The sequence below is a fragment of the Sinocyclocheilus anshuiensis genome, unplaced genomic scaffold, assembly GCF_001515605.1.
Source record: "Sinocyclocheilus anshuiensis isolate Anshui unplaced genomic scaffold, SAMN03320099.WGS_v1.1 scaffold976, whole genome shotgun sequence".
Classification (NCBI taxonomy): Eukaryota; Metazoa; Chordata; class Actinopteri; order Cypriniformes; family Cyprinidae; genus Sinocyclocheilus; species Sinocyclocheilus anshuiensis.
In genome coordinates, this window is record NW_015552538.1 from 1,935,496 (window position 1) to 1,956,834 (window position 21,339).

General features: G+C 37.6%; 1 protein-coding gene across 1 annotated transcript in view; it reads left to right on the forward strand.

Annotated features, from left to right (window-relative positions):
• The first annotated feature begins 14,261 nt into the window (after positions 1–14,261).
• Positions 14,262–21,339, forward strand: part of il1rapl1a (interleukin 1 receptor accessory protein-like 1a) — a 90,917-nt gene continuing 83,839 nt past the window's right edge. Inside the window, exon 1 of the mRNA XM_016454194.1 lies at positions 14,262–14,597. The gene's annotated coding sequence lies outside the window, so the exon portion shown is untranslated. The remainder of the gene's footprint in view (positions 14,598–21,339) is intronic.

Consider the following 21,339-nt stretch of genomic DNA (forward strand, 5'->3'; position numbering starts at 1 on the left):
AAAACATTAAAAATCTTACTGTTCAAAAACTTTTGACTGTTCACCTGTTGGAGCTGAATTGGGGGTAACATTTCTAATTCATTTTTATTTCAACTGCAATTAACCAATTAAAATTCTGGTACATTCATTATTCATGCAATAGTCAAGTGTTCACATACCTGAATAATATCTGCATGCACAATAATGAAAAGTACACACATAAGGGCCTCCATATACAGCAGAGTCTTACTTTTTTCAATTATTTTTTAATTTTAAACGCCTCTCACAGAATCGCGTGAGCGTCCTGGATCCAAGACAAAGTCTATTTTACTACAAAAACAAACACTTCACACCAGATAACGTTTTGAAAATATTAAATAGATTATTGTAAAGTTACCTGTTTTAGTTACCTATTTAAACAACTAAAAGGGATAAACATAAATTTACGTTACCTCAGACTGTATCTTGAACCACCTCACGCGCAAATTAACCAACAGGCATATGTAAAATAACAAAGAGGGGAATTTGAAAACTTATTAACACAGAACAATAAAATTTTGAGTGAAATTTAACATTACATGGAAAAGAGACGAATAAAAGTACATTTATAATGCGTACCTTTGGTTAGCACCCATCCGTCCGTCGGTCAGATGACCGTTACGGTTAGAATTTCAAACTGCTTCATGTTAGTGTTAGGACCCCGCTGGGTCCCATCCTCTGTAGGTTTTATAACATGTCCTCAATGAAGAATAAAATAAATTACATACAGAATCTGTCGCCGTGGTATTATCTTCAGTCTTTGGTAATATACAGAATATCTTCCGTCTTCACGGTTGCTTGCACCATCATGTTTAACTTACGTCCCTTCAGAATTGGACAATTTAATTTCGCGGCTAATTTCAAAGGGTTTATTTGCTTCAATTGCCACCTGACAACACTTTAAACATTACCATTACAGTGTTTTTGCTTACATATTTATAGACTGTGTAAGCAAATAACTTACCGCCGTTTGACAATACGAAAAAAGCACGCAAAAGTCTTTTGAACATTCCCAAGGAGCACAAGTGCTCGTGCTCACACGCGTCTGTCGGAAGTGCATACTTATTTGCCGGCAACCCGCCAAAATAAAAGCCTGCTAAGTTTAAAGTTCGCGTGAACCGGAAGTTGCTGCCGACTTTATTTCAGTGTAGTGACGTATTTCCAGCTGAAACGGAATGTTGAATAGAGGGCATGGTTTTATTTTGGCGCTCTTCCTCTCTGTCTCTCACTCATAGCAATCTAACGGTTGGAGGGGTGTGTTTAGAAGGATATTCTGCCCAAGCCGTCAAACTGACGTCATCAGAAAAGGAATGCCATTCCAGAGCAAAAGTAAATGTTCAGATTCTGATTAAAGATTACGAAAACAAACCATTTTTTTCAGCGGATTAACTTGCACGGATTAATTGTTCATATCATTACTAGCAATGTGCGCTAGTAAAGTAAATAAAGTCAATTTTGATTTCATGTGGACTTTAAGTTTGAAAATGACATAAATTTATATTAAAAAATTATATAAATTTATATTAAAAAATAAGTAAATATTAGCATTATATTTTTAGGTTTACTATATAATAATTGTATTTGTATTTAATACTCCCTTTGTATTTTAAAACATTTAAAATTATTTATAATAGTATTATCACACTTTATTCTTTTTTTATTATTTTACTTTAACTAAATAAAGTGCAATAAAATTATCTCTATTATTTATTTATTATTTATAGTTATATATATTTATTTATTTAATGGGTCACACTATGTGTAGTGTGAGGAACAAACCAAATCTCCAGGTTCTCTTGTGAGAACCAGGCTGAAAAATGTGCACCTCTGTCTATAACACATGCATGCACAAAGGAGCCACATGTTCGACCTTTTCATTGAACACAAAGAAATTAAGTTCATTGAACTTAATTGCAATGTTTTAAGTAACAGAAAGTAATAAAAAATCGATCAAACTGAGTAATGTCAACAGAGCAGAAACAAATAAGTAAGATGAACGTAATTTTACTAATTTAGCAGTGCATCATCTTTTACAGTGATGCGTATTAATACGTATCACAAATACGTATTAATAAGTACACAAGTATTTCATTTTGAAAATAGGCTTTATTTGCTAGATTTAAGTCTGCGATCTGCGGTGCTTATGCAGTTATCTTCCTGTTGTTTTCCTCTTCAGGATCTGTTTTTCTTTGGAGCAGCTGTTGAATTCATTGTTTTAGCATTCACATATTCGAATACATGAGCCAGGCCATATGGTGGCAAATCACTGAGCCAGGACTGGAGAGATAGATAAAGATGGAGAAAAGCACACAAAAAATTCTTTACTTGCCCTCTCGCTTTATTTTTCGTCTTATCATTAGCATTGTTATTAGTCATACTGTTGTTGGTTGTTTAAAGTGAAGGTTGATTGCTTTCGGAGCGTATTTATGCTCCCCTGTGCCGAGAGTGTAGGCAGGATTGAGTGTGTGCGGACAGGCACATTTTTCACCTGTTCACCTCCTCTTATCCGGGCTGCCGTTCAAGGTCTCGGGTCCTTACAATGGCCCAGACACAAATGCAGCCACCCAAAGAGTGAAATGACACGGGCAATTTCATCATCCATCTCGCTGCATATATTGACTATATACAAGAGAAGTGCTCCTGCTAGAAAGCTATTTGTACGCTTTGAAATCCAGAAAGGCTAACAATGGCCTTATTTGTACTGCAAAAATCTGTTTGACGAATGATATAGGCAGCTGAGCCTTGAGTTCCGTAAAAAAAATAGAGACAGACTGCACCATAAATCGATAGGTGTGTTTATCTTTTTACATGTATTTTTGTGTGTGTTTTTAGTGATTTATTTGTGTCAAATAACAATACACTTCCATCTTTGATAGCAGCAAGAGTGGCATACTTTGACAAAAGAGTAACTATAGCAACCTTCCTCCTTTGCTTCATTGACAGAGTGACGGTTTTAATGTTTCTGAATGAAATGTGGCCAATGAACTTTCTGAATAAGTCTGGATGCCAGTTATGAGCCAAATCTGGGCTCAGGGAAGGAGTTATGGAGCCGTAACCAAGGGCATGGATCAGAGGGGTCATCTATCTCCGTTACTTGTTTTCCGAGGCGGACGGGCCCTTGCCTCCGGTGTGTTTATTATAGGACTTATAGTACATGCTCATTTGTTTTTCAGGTCCCTAGAAAGCCTTTTTTGAGGAACATGAAATTACCACTTTTTACAGTGGGGTTTCATTTATGAAAGTTATGATATCATTATATTTGACAAGCATATTTGCAATAATCTGACTAGATATCCCCACATGTGGTTTGGCTGTTTAATACTAGAAAAGCTCTGCAGGAAGAGGTCTGTTCAGCCAAATGTATGTGAGAGTTATATAGTTTTGGACTGTATGAGAATTTAAAAAATGAAATTATAAAATCTAACGAGCGTCTGCCTATTTTTATTAAGTGGTGGGAAGCAGGACCCCATTAGGAGTCTCTGTGGTTTGTCTCTCCCCCTCCCTCTCTCCTCTCTTTCTGTGTGAAGTGCTTATTATAAATGTTCCATATGTTCTACATTAGAGCTGAGCTCAAGTGTAGTGTAGATAGATGCTAATATAATCAACTAGCCACCACTTACAAATACACTCCCTCAGGACTACAACCACCCCCACCCCCCACACATTATATATATATATATATATATATATATATATACAGTATATATATATATCCTGCCTAGTCATTAATCAAATATTCTACAAACTGTTTTAGCTGGTTTGAGAGGCACTTTGCTGTGTTTAGACAATATTGCATCTGGATTTCAATTGATCAGAATGGTCATAATGAAAATACAGCTCTTGTGAAACTTTTTTTCTATATTTTTTTTAAATGAAAGATATTTTTATTTAGTTTATTTAATAACTTGCAAATAATTAGCAAAATTTCAAAAGTCCCAGATCACATTTTAGGGTAATAGTTAATAACACGCTGCTTGATAGTGTAAAAAAAAAAAAAAAAGTCCATTAATTCATTTGTATTATTTTTTTATGATTCGTTTTTGTGAGGGTTGGGGTTATACTTTAAACTTTCAATCTTCTCATCATAATATCCAAAGGAGTTATTTACATAAGGCCTTCTGCCAATCTCCTCTTCAAATGTCGCTGTATGCTGTAGCATTGTGATTCTTTCTCGATGGAATTGCTGCTTAGCTCTTTAGTTAATTAGCAGCGACTGTCCACATACATTTGGCCACTTGTGTTTGGCTTCCCTCTGTATATTTCTTGTCAGCAGTACTTGTGTAGGTTTAAATGCCGTGTGTCATCAGGGCAGGTAGTATTATGGATTGTTGAGTGATTGATTTCACTCGTTTCCTGAGAGATTTCTTGCTATGCAGATTTTAAAATAGCTCACCTTTCCATATTGGCTTTTTATGCCGATTCTGAGGATGCAACAGTCGAGTGTTACACTTATCTTCCCCCGACTGAAACACATAATGTATCGTTTTTATGGATTGCTATGACAGCGCTCGTAAGAGAGCAACGACAGAGTCGGCATTCATTAGTACCTTGAGGATGTGACAATCGAAATTAGATCCCTGTGATGCACCGGTCCATATTTCATCTCAAACCTGGAGGCCTTTTGCTGCTTACATCCCGCGTTAGGTAACCCATGCTTCATGCAAAATGCCACTGTCAGAGTGTTCTAGCATGGATTAATGTGATATTCTGCACATTCGATTTGTGCTTCTGCTGTTTTCTTGGCTTTTTCCCAGGCTTTTACCTCGCCCTGTCCCTGCTCTCCGTTCTGGGTCAGCGAGTGTGTGTCAGTGTGAAAGGACGGCTTGTTCATTTGCTGTCACCCTGCTGTTAATCAGATACAGTTAGTGAGGTTAAACCTTGTCATCTACCACTGCCATGATCTAACTGAGCCAAGCCTGTGGTTTGTGCACAGGAGTGCTGTTAAACTAAAGGACATGCCAAAAGCGGCACACACAAGCGCACACACTGGGCATCGATGGTAAAGACTCATCTGGAAGAAAAACAGACTGTGAGTGTAGCCAAGCGAGTCTGCACCACCTGATCAGTGTGTGTGTACTTGGAGAAAAAGCAAAGAAACATAGTCAATTTACTCATCAAGCCAAAATGTCGAAACTTCGAATCCTTTGTCCACTAATGTGACTCAAGTCAATAAACTACCCGTGATGTCAATAGGCCGAGTGCTCGTTCTGAAACTCATCTCACAGCTTGCGGCTTCATTTCGAAATGCACAGCTTTAAGCGGCCAATATTAAGACACCCGGCATGTATTTTTCTACACAGTAGTAGTTATACATACATACGGCTGTCTAAACACCATCTGCGATGTTCAGAGAAGTCGTAAATGCTGCAGAAATAACCTAGAACAAATCTATAAATGTCTTAGATTTCATTTTTATTGCATTGATTCACTATAAAAAAAATACAGGCGGCCAATGTTTAAACATTTACAAACTTATTTCCAAACTGATGAATTTTGAATGCAAAAAAATATAATGATTACATAGCCTACTTGCATTAAAAGTCATCAGTCTTGTACTGGTAATTTTACTTAAAAAAGACAAGAAATTGTTGTTAAATGAGTAGTTCTCCCCAATAATCATCATTTACCATTATTTAGCTTGTCATTCGTTTCTTGTCATTCATTTTCTTCTATATGGTACACAAAAGCAGATGTTTGGCAGAATGTTCATGCTGATCTTTTCTATATAATGAAAGTGAAGAGGGACTGAGACTTCAATGATGGAAAAAATAGGCTTGTCAATCAAATTTCATTTATTCCAATTACTGAGCCACGTTAATTACAATTAATCACATTATATCAATATTTGTTAAGAGCAGCCCCAAGAAGAAGATGATTCAAGCACATTGTTGTGGCAAACGAATAAATCAATAAATGGACATTAACAAGTGGCTTAGGAAGTCAATATATAGTTTTATTTTCACATAACTTCACAGCAGTCCATACTGCAATCAAGTTGTCAGTCTGAGGTAGATTTAGAGACTATTCGCACAGAAAGAATTATGCCTGTGCTATTTCTTACATTTTTGTCTGTGTATATATGCAGATTTTGTATACATGGAGTTTTGGTCGTTGTGTTGCATTTTATGGTTTTCAGCATCTCATGCCGTGTTTTTAAGTTGCATTGTCAAGTTCAATTTTAAAAAGCGTGTTTCAAGACCCTTGTGTTTAGAACCATTCCGTTCTGCTCCAGCTGTTTTTTGAACAGAAAAATGTATGTGGCTTCTCTGTTATTGTGCCATAGTTTGGTGAGACTTGCAAAAATATGCTGATATTATAACATACAGCTTGAATTGCTCTGATGGTAGGAAAATTTCATTAAGGAATTTATGTAAGGGGACATGATAATTGTGTTAATTTGAGATTTATTTATAATTAAGGATTAAATGCACTTGTTTTAAAAACAGTTTTTTAAATAATTGTTTTATAATGTATTGCTTTTTCATCTTTTTATACTTAATGACTAATTTTATACATTTTAATTGTATTTTTATAGTTCATCATGCTAAACTAACATGTTAAATTGACAGCCCTACAGAAAGATTAATTGTGTAAATTATTTATAATTTTTTTAATGCATTGAGAAATGGTATAATTGGTTAAATGTTTTTTATAATTAATGATTGTGTTAATTTTTTAAAACATTTTTATACTAATTGATAAATGCGCTTTTTTTTTTTATACTAAGTGAACTGTTCCTTTAAAAGGCTCTTCTTTGACACACACATAATTACATTAACACTGTGCTGTTCTATCCCTGGCACGCTGAAAGTTCTGGAATCTAACGGACACTCAACTCAAGTTTGGCAAGAGCTGAGGGGTTTTATATAGACTCACATTAATCTTGTGGCCTTCAGAAAAAAAGCCTTATTAACCCACATAACCAGAATAAGATAATTACCTTTGTTACTCCTCTTCTGTGTTTAATTCTCGGCGGGGGTTGTGATGTGTGTGTGTGTGTGTGTGTGTGTGTGTGTGTGTGTGCACGCATGTGCATGTGTAAAGGAGGGATACTATAATCTATGAATTATTAATACATTATTATCTCTTAATTAAGACTTATGATTTTTCTGACATTTTAATATTGCAGATGCCTAGGAACTGTTGTTTTTTTTTCTTTTTTAAGCCCGCGGGGTGTCATGTCAGCAAAAACATAATATAGTCACAATATGCGTGAGAAACCGTTCAACTGCAAGCTGCACATGAGGAATACAAAGATGTATATGTGTTAAAGGAAATCCCAATATATGAACCTCTGTGTATTAAGCTTGCTGTTCAAAACAGGGTTGAGGAGAACAGTCTCCTTCTCTACAAATAAAGGAAATGCAAAGTAGGATGCACTGAGACTCAGCCAATCAATGCAGATTACAGCAGTGAAGGGATGGACTCAAACGATGACATGTATTCCACTTTGGGAGCCACGTGCGAACACGTAACATACGTCAAAGTGACTTTGATCACTGCAAACACAAACACACTGTTAAACAGGGCAGGGAAGGAGAATAGGTCTTTAGAATGGAATACTAAAATAGGCTGCTGCTTACTGCATATTTGACAGTATATAATGTAATCTGACTACTATTTTGTGTGAAACTGTATGCAATATGCAATTAGAAACGTCTCAAATGGCAGTATGCAACTTGCTATGTTAAATAGTTCACCCAAAAATGAAAATTTGAAAATTGCTAAACTCACCCTCAGGCCATCCAATATGTAGATGAGTTTGTTCCTTCATCATCAGAACAAATTGCTTTTAAGAAGAAGTTTAGCGTTACATCACTTGCTCACCAATGGATCCTTGAAGTTAATAATGTCTTGATGAATTTGTTCATTACAAACTTGCAGCTTTTTGCTTCCAAAGATTTTAATTGATGGAGTGACTGGAGTTGTGTAGATTACTTGTGGATTATTGTCATGTTTTTATTAACTGTTTGACTTCTTCTTCTGACGGCACCCATTCACTGCAGAGGATCCATTGGTGAGCAAGTGATGTAATTTCTCCAAATCTGTTCTGATGAAGAAACAAACTCCTACTTGGATGGTCTGGGGGTGCGTACAGTTTTGTACAATTTTCATTTTTGGGAGAACTACTCCTTTAATTCAGCAAGTGCAGTCTATTCATCTCAGAAATAAATGTGGTTATTTTAATCCAGGTTTGAGTAAAGCTCGAATATGTTTCTTAGGAACTGAGTGCCTGAGAGCAAAGATGGCAGGTTGCAGGTTGTGTATTTCAGAGGCTGAATACACCAGCTGAGCATCTGCTATTGAGATGAATGGGAATGCTAACATGCTCTCCAGGTATTTAGACCTCCTTGGGTGTAACTTATGTGTTGAGCATCAGGGTCAAAATCACATTTAAATGTCAAATTTCATTATGGTGTTCACTGTATCTTATCCCCATGGACAAACATGAGCACAACTGCATTAAAATTATTGGCACCAGTCAAACATTATCAAATCAGAACATGCAAATCTGTCACTGGTGTTGTATCCTTTCAAAAGACACTAACATATACCATTTAGGCACTAATATGTACATTTAAGGTGCTAATATGCACCCCTTAGGGGTCTTTTGAAAGGGTACCACCCCAGTGTCAGCTTTTGTACCTTTTTTTCTGAGAGTGTACTTTAGTGCTGAAGTCTGCTACTATACTGTGCCTTCATTTGACATTCAGTCACATTATGTGTTCGGATATAGGTATAGCATTTGAAATTGTAACAAAATCACACAATTGTTCCTCTGTTTTGAGTTTCAGCACAGGGTTAGTATCATTAACAAAACTAAAACTAAAACCATAAAAATGTCACTTAAAATCAAATAAACATTATTACTGAAATGAAATAAAATATAAAAAGCATTTTACATAATCATTTACATATTTCAGCTACTTGCCGTGGCAACGTTCTCATTTTTTTTTTTTTTTTTTTTTAATTTGGGAAAAAAAATAACATAAAAATCATTAAAAAACAAATAAATAGTTAAATAAATGAATGAATAAACTAAAAGTAGTATATACAAATGAATAAATACTATATGTAGACAAAACAAAAACTAAAATATGACAAACAACAAAATTATTAAAACTTTATGTAAAATTAAAGTGAAAACAGTATAGAACAAAACGGTATAGAAAAAAGTATATCAATGTCACTAAAATAATACAGGTTCAGCAACATTATGTTTTGCACCTATCCGCTTAAAGGTCATTTGAACTAATAAAGCTGATATTTTTCTTGTATTTTTGCCATGTGTTATTGTAGTACATTATAAAGCCATGTGATAAAATTTTCTCAGTTCTTCATATTTCACTCAGCAGTCATAAAATAATCTTCTATGCAGTTACAGGATTTACGTATAGTAATAGTGTTCTATCTTCATTTAAAATGTTTTTGTTTTAGTTTTATTCTTATGTCTATCCCAGCATATTAATCTTTTATCTCGGCTTATTATGCAGAAACAAATATAAGTAATCGATTACTATGATTTCCCTAAATGGCACTAATTTGAGGGCGGGACTATCTGTTTGCTGACAATGACAATGACAGATGACTGTTTGGAAACCTGTTTGAAACCAGTCATTATTTATGCAATTCCAGTTGGTGGTACTAGTGGCACAGAAATGTTGCTATTCAATTTTGTTTTCCTATAGATTTTTGACATGTCATACATTTTTGTCATGTATTTTTTTTTTCTTTCTTTAAAAAATCTTTCACTGCAAAACATTGAAGATACTGCAGACATGTTCTCATTTATGCTATTTGAACATGTTCTGCATTGTGTCTGTCCTTGCCTCCTCACTTCCTGCATTTATTCAACTACAAAGCTGATGAAATGAGAAAAGACCATTTAAGAGTCCTGAAAAAATCACCTACTGTATGAAAAATTAATACTCTCTGTTGGGGAGGGCTTAAAATAGCTGCTAAAACCTCTTGTGACATTTTCCTTTCCGTTCTAATTTCCGTTAAAATTATATTAGACCCAGACACTATGACAGACAGATGGAAACACAAAGAGGCAGACAGATAAACAGATCAGCGGACTAACTGCAAGGCCGTGGAAAGAGACCTTTTTATTGTTTATTCTAGCGTATGCTACAGTATATGTTTTTAACATCATTTAGAGAGACATTTAATCACAGGGAGGTTGTTTAAACGTCCACTAAAATGATTTTGAGACTGCTGGTTAAAAGTAATTGTAAAATCCTTAAAAAAATTCAGAGAAAATATCTAACATCATCAGTTTGCGGATTAAAATATTTTTTATACAGTATGTAAAAATCAGGTTTAAAATACTTTTTCAGGCTACTGTATTGGATTTTGTAAAAACACTGTAAAGAATGACCGTGAATTTAACGGTAAAACACTGTAAAAATGCTATAGTAAAAACCTGTTAAATGGTTAACGGTAAGTTCCCCTACTATATACGGTGAAAAACTGGACATTACATGTAATTGTATGGTAGTATACCGTTTTTGGAAGTGGAAAAAGAATATATAATTTACAGTGAATAGCTGTAAATTGACATTCCCAGAATTCTCTGCGTTACATTTCAAATTTTATGTTTGTTTTTTTTGTTGTTGTAATAACTATGTTTCTTCTTAGTTTTTTTTCTTATCAGTTTTGTACATTAGGGTTGTATGTTACATCTAATCTTGTTAAATTAATGTGTATTGCATTATTTCAGTTTTATGTGTGTTACCATGATGGTGTTTATTGTTTGTGTGAATGACACTGTGCACCTTCTATATATGTTGATATTTAAAAGCTGCTTGTGATGGGCTTTGGTTCATCATGTGACTTTTTCATCACCACCTGCTTTTAGTGGTTATCAGTGTATTACAAAGGTACAAAACAGATTTCAGTACTTCAGTAGGTTGGTATATTAACATTATATCAGTTAATGAAATTACGGTATTTAAATGTAAATTAAAGTTAAAACCGTTTTACGGTAAAATTCTGGCAACCACAGCTGCCATTTTTTTTTACCGTAAATTTTATTGAAGTTTTTTTACAGTGAATTTTTTAAAGAATAATCTGAATAAAAAACTCCATAAATGTTGCAACATCTCAGACCATTCAAAGTACATTTACTTTGTGGTTTTGGGTATTGCAGCATTCATGAAATGAGCCGATTTGTAGAGGTTTTGCAAAGATTTTATCCAGTTTCATTAATGCATTTATTATGATTTAAAAGTGGACACTTTCAGCAAATCCATTATTTATTAAATTAATATTTTTTTGAATATTTTGGGGAGGGGGGGGTTATTGAAACCTTTTGCATTTGTTTTTCATGCTCGACCAGCCTCAAAGTGAAACGGTGTAAGTTTCCAGTCTCTGGATCCAGGTTTTCGAGTGCAGTGTGTGGAGAGAGATTACTGTAGATGTGCAGTTCAGAATCAGCCTTACAAGAGATTGAGCTGTATGACATCAGCGGAGTGGGCAGCAGATACTGGAAGTTATAAAAACACGTGGACAGTAACTGCAGGAGAGAACACTCTCCCTTGGGCAGGAGGAATATACAGAGAGAAATGTGTGTGGTTTTATGGATGAGAGGGAGAGGGAGAGAGGTAAAGAAACAGGCAAAACCAGAGAAAGAGTGTGTGTTTGTGTGTGTTTGTGTTCTGAGTGGGCTTTTCTTCTTCTGTGAACCTCCTCATTGTTATGCAACTCACAGAGCGAGAGACTCACCCTGGACAGGACAGCAAAGTGTTTTGGAAAAGACTCTCTCTCTCTCTCCCTCTCTCTCTCCCACTCACACACACACACACACACATACATACACACCAGTGCACACACCTGGGTCTCAAGGCTGTCTCTTTTCAGAACTCGTGTATAAAATGCACACACATACACACACTCTCTATAAGTTTAAAGAAATAGTTCACCTAAAATGATTTTGTCATCATTCACTCACTTTCCTGTTGTTCCAAACCTGACTTTGATTCTTCTTGGAACATAAAAATAATTGTTCCATAATGTCCTGGTTGCTATTTAACATGCAATGAATCTATATTCTTACTCTTCATGATGTGATTTGAGCCAGTTGTAAATAAATTATTATTTATTCAATGTAGATTTATTGTTATTGTCCCATTTTCTCCTCTACTTTTTCTCTTTTTTTGACAGCTCGTGCCATACATGTATATGGTCATTGTTAATATGTAAAAATATATATACATGTATAATTTTATATATATTTTTATCGATTGATCTGGAACAGGCTTCTATAAAAAAGCACCATAAAAGTACTGTAAGTGTAGTACATGACTTCTGGCTATATCAAGTTTTCTGAAGTCATGCAGTAACTTCAGACTGAAATTGAATTTGTTATTCACCGAAAAAGCTTTCCTTCTGCAGTAGCTGTCAAATCTCATTTGCATTCATGTGCATTCAGATATGACCAGTGGCTATGTTTACATGTACACCAATAGTCTGATTATTGGCAATAATCAGAGAGCATAAAAAAAGAGTACATGTCTACATCTTCAATGCCATTTACCCCTACCCAAAACACAAAATATTCGTTCAAAAATTTCAAAAAGAGTAGGTCTGTTTGTTGCAGCTATTTATTATTTGCCTGCTTCAGTTGCAGAATGCTTTGTATTTGGAAGGGATTCTTTTATTTAGTGTTTTTTTTTACCCTACATATACCCCGTGTCTTCATTTTTAGTGTTTCCTACCATCGGTAAAACACATGTCCATGTCACATAAAGCTGTAAAAATAAACGTTTTATTGTTGTCCCCGAAAGGGTGGCCTCTCACAGCTGTCACTGAAATTCACAGGGCTTCAGGCAACATTTTTATTAGTGGACCCCTTTTCCTTAGGCCAGATGAGTAGGCTATACCATAAAGGACCCAAGTGGGGCCCCCTGATCACATGGACCAGGACAGCATTCTCAGTTGCTGGCGGCCATATGGCTTTTTTTATTCTGCTATGATTTCAGACCTGTTCACGAGTGTAACACGGCAACACTATAGTACATGGTGGAATAAATGCAATTAAAGCATAAACATGCTTGTGTACTGCACATTTTACTGTGATTATGGTTACTCTAATTATAAGCATAATCACATTAGCATAATTACAGTATTCTGTTTCCATGAGGTCCAGCTTAACCACAGTATTGCTTTAAAGGAATACTAAATGAAAATGTGCTGAAAATGTACTCAGCCTCAGGCCATCCAAGATGTAGATGAGTTTGTTTTTTTAGCAGAACAGATTTGGAGAAATGTAGCATTACATCACTTGCTGACCGATCTGCAGTGAATGGGTGCCGTCAGAATGAGAGTCCAAACAGCTAATCCACTTTAAAGCACACAAGTCCAGTCCATCAGTTAATATCTTGTGAAGCTGCTTGTTTGTAATAAAACTGCCATTAACTTAAAATGTCGCTTCTAGACAAAATATGAGTCAATAATTCATGATAACGTTTTTTCCAGTGAAAAAGTCCATCCCACTGTTTTCCTTTCACATCAACATCCACTGACATATTTGTTTTGGACTGTTTTTGCTTGTAAACTGTGCTTGATCCATATATATTTCACTCCTCAAGGCAATTGGAGAAAGCAATATTAGGGATAGACGACTCATATTTTAGCCGGAAGCAACGTTTTGAGTTAAAAATGTCTCAATAATAGATTTTTTACAGACACTCAGCTTTTCACTCCACAAGATGTTAATCGATGGACTGGAGTCATGATGATTACTTGGATGGACTGAGGATCAGTAGATTAAACAAATTTTCATTTTAGGTGAAATATTCCTTTAATGACATTTAAAAGGTGTAAGATTTTCAGTGAATTACAGCATAAATCTCCTTCCACAAAACTGTAATTTCACTTCAGTTGCATTTTGGCGCCTGAAATCCACTGGTCACATGTAGTCACATGCTTTAATTGTGAGGGGAAAAAGCAATAACCATTCTACCTTTTGCAGAAGAAAAAAAGTAAAGTTCTGGAGCGACCTGAGGGTGAGTAAAGGATGACAGAATGTTTATTTTTGGGGGGTGAGCTATTCCTTTAACTGAAGATGTTCCTAAATACATGCAGCCCACCACAGTCGTTGCGCGCGCGCGCACGCAGTCTTGGATTTAAGGCGGTCTTTAGGACCATGGAGAGTTCTCCCACAGCAGCGAGCGCACACAGCCCGTCTTGAAGAGGAAACCCCCACAGGAGCTCTAGCTGCCGGATACCTGAGACATCTCAAAGCATCCCTCTGACCGACGAGCGCACGGCGCGCCACGGAATGCGCAGGAGCGACCGACTGTCGCTGGACGAGGGCGCACGGTCAAGCCATGGGTCCTTCTTCAGCACCTTTGAGTTCTTAATGCATTATGATGTCCTAAAGTCATAGAGACCCTTGGAAATCCTCTGAATTCTCTTTAAGGCAGCGTCTGTATTGGAATAAACTATTAGCTGGTGAATTTTTCTGTTCGGATGGATGATTTGGTCAGATTCCTCATTCATCGTGATGCGCGTTCATTCCTTTTCCAAGTGTCTTATTGACTGACCGCGGATCAATTTTTGGACGTGGGCTGACGGTAAGCTCGCGCTCTGTTTTAGTTACCCATGCGAAGTTTTGTGTGTTTTTGGACAGGTTTCATGGTGATGCGGGGGCGGCGAGTTGATTTGCTTCGGCTCGTGAAGATGCCTATGTACTCTAACCTTTACAAAATATCGAAATCGTGTAAATGTGGAGTGTGTTGCTTAAATAATGACAACTCATTTTCATCAAGGCAGAATTACAGAGTGAGACCTGTCAACAACATGTCCGGATCATATTTCACCTAAATGTAATAAAATAAACAGGCAATTATGTTTTGTGAAAGAAGACAATGAGCCTTATTTTGTATCAGTAGGATCTGATGTATTGTGGCATTATTTAAGTGTGGTCTTTTTTGCTGTCCTACTTGTTTTTCAAAATCAAGGTGTCTGGGCAGGGTGTTTCTTTTTAGGCTATGTATTGCAGTAATGTGACTCCAGTAAGAATCTTCATTGATATTTATAAGAATTTTAAACAAACTAGTAAGTAAAACATCCGATATGAGGGCGAACATATCCTTCACTGACATAAAAATAAAAATATATATTTTAGAAACGTATTAATGGTTCTACAAATACGCAAATATCTATATTGGGTTTTTTTTTTTTTTATTTATGGTACAATATAACGGACATTTGTTCTTCGGATTTACCCACACCTAAAACAGCATTTCAGGTGGGAATCAGTTAAGATCTCAGTGAGAGCCGCGGACTTTGCATACGCGCAAAAACAAGACAAGGTCTTAATCGTGGTGTTTTTATTACTGACAAAACGAAGGGTTTAACATTTTATTCCAATTGTGCGGTCTATTGGCAAACCACTGTTTTATATAACCTCGTTTTGGTTTTGTTTGACTCCAAATAAATTTAGTTTAAATTTAGAAAACGCGACGTGATGTGCGGCAGCGTTTGAGATGGCTTGTTTAAAGGCGGTGTTTGCGGGAGTATTGCACCCTCCTACGATGGTACGGACAGAACACGCACGCACACACACACACACACACACACACACTCACTTTTATACACGCACACACACTGCAGTGGCGTCTGATCACAGTCTGCAAAAGAGTGAGCGAGAGAGAGTGCGCAGGAGAATCTGTGCCGACACCGGCTGGTACACATTAGACCTCTCGTGGGCTTTTCACACTTGAAATTGTAAACCCATGGTCATTTTTATTCCCGGGTTAACTGAATCCCTGCGGGGTTATCTTGTTCACTGTTTCCCACTGCTCATTTACTGCCCTGGGTTAGTCATTATTCAGGTTACGAAATTTCACTCTTCACATTTTGTGAACAGCGGGTTATCGTTCTTATTTGCATATTTATGTGGTCAGTAACATTGATTGGACAAATACTGCACGCGTCCTGTATGGACTTTTCGGACCAGTGTTGTAAAAAAAACGGTGTCTTCCTCACTTTTTGAGTCACTGCACAACCTTTTAAACATTTTCAACATTTCCCCCCTCAGAAGCTAAAGTTAAGTGCGTGCAAGTTTATGTTGCATTAATATTTAATGAGGCAGGCAATTGCTTAGTTTATGATTGGTTGACTTATGCTGAACAATTTACCGGAGCATTCTAATACCGCATTATTGGGCTTCCCATGCTTGAAATTGTCATTCTTAATATTGGCTAAACGTTAAACTGGGATATTTCACTGTACGTTTTTAAACGATGAGTCGACGTACTTATTTGCATATTTACAGGTGCATCTCAATAAATTAGAATGTCGTGGAAAGGTGAACTTTTCCACGACATTCTAATTTATTGAGATGCACCTGTATGAGGTTAGTAAAATTGATTGGACAACTACAGCGCGTGTAGTGTAAATGTTGCCATGTAGATCTGCTCTGGTTGTTTTAAGCCTTATAAAGCATACAGCAAAACAATACTTTAATACTTTCTTATTATCACCGGTTAATGCATTTGTGTAGCTGTTCTATATTTTCCCCTCACTGTGGAGACTAAACATAACATGAAAGTTTATGCAACATACAAAGCTCATGAATACTTAATGAGGTAAGAACTGTTCGTTTATAACTGGTTCTCTGTTGCTAAACAACTCATTGTAATATTTTAGCATAACATCGTTTCTCACTGTATGTCAGTTTATTAAATGTTAGCACTGCAAAGCCAAAAGCACGGCTTCATAACCCAGGGTTAAAAGCCTTACTAACCCTATTTCGAAATAAGTGTGAAAGTTGCTTAACCCAGGGTTAAAATTGGCCTTAACCCAGTTAAGCATAGCGTGAAAAGTCTTTTGGCTGGCCTAGTGTTGCTGTTACAATCCAAGTCTCATGTGAGAACACACCCAAGGCATGAGGATCATGCTCGTCATGGATGCAGATTCATAAATTCACATTGCCCTCTTTTACCTCGTGCCACCTGCAAAAATTCTCATCCGAACTCATAGACTTCCTTCATTTGATGCATTATCAGTATAAACAAGCCAATCTCCTAATGCTAATGATTACTTTAGCTTATTCCCTCAAATGTGTGCCTACAATACACAGATGAAATGCTGGTGAAAATTGTCTTTGACAGCTCCATTGACTCCTCTTAAAGAAACTGTCACTCAGGTTTGAATGTGGTATGGGGCACAGCCTGGGTTTATTGTGTTGTTGTTGTGTGTGTGGTTATAAAGAATGCATCGAGTCCCATGGTGGGGCTCCTATTGCCTATAGGGTGAGTTTGAAGATGGACCCACACACACTTCCCTACTTAAGTTTCCAAAGAGATCTGCCTATAGCGCATGCCATTACCGGCAGCGTTTGGATGGCCTATTAATAAACAAGGCATGTTCTCTCATGGGCTTTACTGAATGGCCAGGGGCATCGGTTAGCCACTTGTCGATAAAATCTGTGAAGTAGAATCTGCACAAGAACCAATACATGTTAAAATGCACTTTGATGTGATGTGGCTATTTGACTGTGAGTGGTGCTGAAAGAACAGCTCCCTTTTTCAATGAACTACAACACATCTGTCAGAACCTTCTCTGCCTTGATATATCAGCAGGTCAACTCACATATCACTACAATGACAAAATCACTATGACTGATGCCCCTGATCTGTGGGAAGCTAAAAGTCACATCTGTGGCATTCTGATAAAAGTATGCATGTGTAATTTATAGCCTGCGTCGCAGAATCCACACTCAAATTGGACTCCATATTGCAGTTGAGTTCGGAGTCTGTAGCGCTTTTGAATTTGAGTGGAATTGGTGCATTTTTCAGAGTCAGCCGTTGCTGTTAAACGGCTCAAAATCTTGGATGGGGTTAACTGTGGAAGTTCATAGGTTTCCTGAGTGTTTACATGTATGAAATATAGTTGTATTGTTTTCCCGGCGAATAAAACGCACTCATGAGACCCCCCCTCCCAGTTTCTTATGGACCACTTTACTGGGCACAATATCAATAAGAAGCTTGTCGCTATCTGTGTGTATGTGTGTGTTTGTGTGCATAATGAGGAGAGTATGCTGTGGGAAAGCCCTCATTATAAAACAGTTTGAGCTCTCGGGCCATTAAAGTCAAGTACAGCGAGTCAGGAAGCGAGTAGAGGATGCTCAGGTGGATTGCTAGATGATTGAAACAATAAGCTCATTCTCTATTGTCTTGTCGGTAATGGCTACTATTGGAATCCATTGGGTTGAGGGCTCTTGTCAGATCTCGTCCTGGTGATGGTTGTGACCTGAGGTCCAAGCTGATTGATTGGGTCTGAAAAGAATAGTGATCGATTAGTAATAAGAGAAGAGAATTTATTGATTTGGGTTGGTGAGAAGTTGTTGGTCTTTTATGAAAGTCAACTGTGGTTTCCTGACCTTGATGGTGCGTTTTACACATGGAGCGCATCCCATAGCATCCCATATTTTCATAACACGTAGGGAATTTCAATTTGAAGGCCGCACAAACAACACATGCACGCAAATAAATAAATACAATGAGTTCATTTATTCGTATATTTGTGTGCGTAGAATATGCAAGTCGAGTTCATTGATGCATGCACGCAAACTCATTTACTGCTGGTTTTCCTGTTGCTGATGAAGTCTGACATGTAATCTTTCCTTGTTTTTTTTCTCTAGCTCTCTCCCTCTCTATTACTGTCACTTTCTCTCTCCCTTAAGACTGTCAAATTGTCAGAATCCTCACTGATTCTCACCGAATAGTACTGAAACCTGCAGTGTGTGAATCTGTATGAGTGTGTGTTTGTGTAGACCCAATTTAGTCTCATATGTAACAGGGCGTTTGCAGTACAACTAGAGTTTTCAGTTTTACAGCACTTCCTACACTGATTTTACTCATAAAACAGCTCTGAATGTTTCTGAAACACCAATGTTCGGTCATTTATTCATTATTGATTTCAGACCAATGGCAAAATTCAACACCTGTTCTCTGTTTAAGGCCTCAAAGTTTCTTGATTTTATTCATTTGGCTTATAGTGGCCGCAGTTTGAGAGAAGAATTTTGATTCTCTTTCACCATTTAACCTTGGAGTTTAAGCTCATGACAAACGCAATGGATTCTTGGGTGGACAACCTTTGATGGAATTGGGAATCTGCCTCAATTTTCAGTCCTCTCCTTGCAAATGAGATGGTGCAGTCATTTACATTAGCGAAACTACGTCAGGAACCTAGACATCGGTTAGAAAAGTAGTTCCATAATGACAATCACAGTAATTCTGAAAGCATTGGTCAGGATGAAGATTTGGAGGGAGCTAGAATACTAATTTCCCAGAGGAAAACACAGGGGAAAAGACAGATTTAAACACACTGTACAGTGGGGTTCTCAGTCAGACCACTAGTGAAAATTCAAAGCAGTACTTTTCACTTCAAATTATAGTAGAATAGTATTTTGAGGGGAAAATTTAATTGGAAAATTAATGACATGCAGAATGTCTCAGTATTTGGTTTGTTCTCCTTTAATGACAGCAGCACTTGAGCTGACATGAACTCCACAAGAAAAAGCTGATGATCAGCATGATTCGAGAATATTCCAAAGAACATCTTGTGCTTAAATGCAAGAACATTTTTATCTTTTGTACAAAGGAATTCACATGGTCAATTTGACAAATTTGCTCAGTAGTGACCTAGACCTCTTAAATATTTATCATTTATTTTTTGTTTCAAAAAGATTTCCGATGTGGTCTCAGACCCCACAGTATATAAATGATGTTTTATTAACAAAGTTCGGGAGGAGCACGTTCAGATAATTAACCCGGCCAATTCATCATCAGCAATTACACCATCTATCCTATCAGCTTGAGAGAGAACTTCTATAAATAGCCCAAGCCATCTTACCTTCATTCTCTCTACAGTATTCCAGCGATCGGTTCGTTCCTTTGCCTTTTTATCACAGACTAAATTTTTTTCCCATCCAACGATGAGACCGATACTGGGGATTTTTTCAGATTCTCCACCGCAATTTGCCAGCCCCATGAGCACTCCTTCTCCGCCAGACATGGCCGCTGAGCACCAGGCTGCATTGCGGCCGCTGCTCTTCTCGGCCAGCCACACGCTTTCCACAACGCCGAGGCTTCCAACTTCCCCGGCATCCTCGTATCATTCGGCCGTACCAGCAACTCCTCCGATCGGGAAGTGGACAGTATTTAAGCCCAAGGCAAACGCTGATTAATTCCAACGCACCGTTCTCGCGGAGGGTAAACAAAGCGGATCTGTACGATCTATTCGTCACCCTGCAAATTAGCCAACCTCACTCCTAAATCCACTCCAGCCGCGAAAGCCCCGAGCTCGCCTCGCTCGACACCACCATCATCCCGCACAAGACCCGGCTCTCCTCGAGTGCTGGGTCGCAGCAGCAGCAGGCCTTCAACGAGCCTGGGCCGCGTTCCAGTTCTCATCGCAGCAAAGCCTCACTCGCTTACCGCTTCGGCTCAGCCTTTCACCGCGGCTCTTCCGGCCGCAGCGCCGTTTGCAGCCGGGCCTCCAGCTCTCGTAGCAGACGCTTGCTTGAAGCTGCCTCCGCTAGCGGCGTAGGCCGTGTCGCAAATTAATAAATTTTCAGGTGAAGTCGCTAAAAGCAGGTTTCGTGGCTAAAGTTTGTTAAATGACGTTATGACATAAATGGATGTTGATGCCATTTTATAACCATGAAGCAAACGAGGCGTTTTTCCAAAGTTTATCATCCACTCTGAAATGTCTGAAAGCGTTACATTCGCCTTACTGTGCATGTATGAAACCTCACTGAGATGATACAGACGGTACGGACATAATAAGTTTCACGCAATTCTTCTGGCAGGATCAATTCATTTATGGAAATATTCATCATTCACTGACGCGCCCACGGCGCGCTCACTCAGAATGGGTCTAAAACGCAACTGCCCTCGTGTTTTGCCACAGGACATCAATCGTGAGTAAATTTTCTGTCATCTTTTTAGGAATGTAATATGAAGAGTGTGCAAAGTAAATATCTTCATCAACAGTGTGGAAGTGAATAGCACATAACTGCACAATTAACGTTACCGGTACGTCTATTGGTACAGTATGGGTCACATGACTAATCATGCGTCATCGTTTTCAAAAGCCTCCGTTTCCACAGTCCATACTACAACGTGAAAACAGCATTTTCAAATTTATTTGCTCTGGAGAGCGTTTCAAAAGCTCTGATTTCCTGGACTCCTTGTCTTAGTGTGGATGGAAGGTCAAAACGAGAGGAAAAGATGTGTTTTCAATGGAAACGTATTAATGTGGACAAGGCTTGAGGAGTTGCCAAATCTAGCAACAAATTGACTG